Raw genomic sequence first — 2,054 nt, 5'->3', positions numbered from 1 at the left:
CCATTCTACTCTAATTCAATTTGATGTGCATTTCTCTTTTTCTGTCTTAAAAATTTAGCTAGAGATACAAATTTCCCAAAAAAAATATTTCCAAAAATTTTGGATTAGAACCCAACAATAAATGTTTATCTTTGCCCTACATCTTATTATCATTCTTATTGAATTACCTTACCACGTAACTGCATGATACCAAAAACTGGTTTCATATGAAAAGGTCCTGACTACAATGTATTCATGGCAGTCGACTCTATCCTCTCCCAGTACATTCTTGGCTACTCATCATAGCTAGTACTGAGATCTGGTAGTAACATTTTCAACGACGATACTCTCTGGCAATTTTAGAAATAACTTTTAGTGGTATAGCATAACAATTCCTCAAAAGGACAAAAAATAAAATTTTAAAACCTAAGTTGACTTTCTTGACTCCTTCTAATTTTAATAGAAACCTTACCAAGGTTATCTAGAAGGCTAGACCCGAATTATATTATATAATATTAGAATATCTCTTTATTCCAATTTCTAAAAAAATCATAATAACCATAAAGCCGAAAAGCCAAAGATACCTAAAAATAAGTCGAACTTCCAGTAAATTTTAAATGGGAAAACCCAATCTAATAATGCCGCTCCCCCCCCCCCCCCTCCACCCCTAAGTAAAATCCAGGCTACACCGCTAATATATACTTTCAAAAAAATAACAACTTCAAAAAATGTAAAATATTTTTTTCTTTATTTTTTATAATTTACTATCAGCACGGAGTATTATATGTTATTATTATTAATGCTTAGTAAAATATAATATTCAATTAGATTTGTAAATAATATAACAAGATATATTACATATTTAACTATTGCCCTTATTCTTTTATATTTTACATTTTTTCATATGATATCAGAGATTAAAAAAAAACAATTTTTAGAATATATGGATTTTTTATGACTTTCCTCTATTTGATTCCTTATTTAATATATTAATAACAAATTATTAATGAAATCCATCCCGTTACAAAATGAATCCCAAAAAATTATATTGAAAAAAATTGAAAACTGAAGGCTTCCCAAGATATTATAATTCGAAATAAGGAATCAACTTTAGAGAATTTAATATATATAAATTTATCTTTACTAAATAATAGCTCAGTCATAACGCTTGAGCGTAAAGAAATCATCATTGCAACCGTTTATAATTTCACTGTCACCAAAATTTATCTTATTTTGATATGTCATTTTTCAAAATATCAAGACTATTTGACTACTTATACCACCGCGACTAAGTTACAACTTTATTATATACTTCTGGTCGTATATTTTAAAATACAATAAAAGTAGACTTTTTATAATTATAGTAATTTTTTATATATTTAGTTTATTAAAATTTTTATTAAATTACTTTAGTGCTTCTATATTTTTTGTTCTATCTTGATTGATATAAATATTAAAAATTTCCTATTTTTTTAAATACTTTTTTATTTATACTGTTTACCAAACAGAATGAAACATTAAATTATAAAATGTAGAATATTTAGAATATTTAGGCATTAAATATTATCCTAAGACATAGAATTTAAAAATTTGGTAAACTTATGTTTAGAACTACGTGTTAATATGAAATTTAGATTCATATAAAAATATAAATCTATTCAAAATATAATGAGATTTTAATTTTATTTCTATATCTAGTGTTGTTAAAACGACTCATTTTGAGCCGATTTTTAAAACGGCTAACTCAATTTTTTAGCCGCCTAAGTCTCGAGATTTCAAAAATATATGTCTAGAACTTTGTTCCTTCTATGAACAAAATTTTCAAGCTTGCGTATTATTTTTCTGGATGAAATATTGAGTTAGCCGTTTTTAAAAAATAGCTCAAAACGAGCCATTTAACACTATCTATATCTATTAAAACTGAAAAAAACGAATAATATCTGTAAAAAATTTTTGAATTAGGTAAAAAGTAATCTATATTCAACATGATTGATTTTTGAGTCGCAATTTAAAATCCGATATTTGGACTCAGCCTAAGGCATGATGTTATTGTTTTTAATTTCCTTTGAATTGGT

Source organism: Gordionus sp. m RMFG-2023, chromosome 1, assembly GCF_954871325.1.
Source record: "Gordionus sp. m RMFG-2023 chromosome 1, tfGorSpeb1-WG-v2, whole genome shotgun sequence".
NCBI classification, from domain to species: domain Eukaryota; kingdom Metazoa; phylum Nematomorpha; class Gordioida; order Chordodea; family Parachordodidae; genus Gordionus; species Gordionus sp. m RMFG-2023.
The sequence above is the reverse complement of the archived record's forward strand: the minus strand, read 5'-3'. Positions refer to the sequence as shown.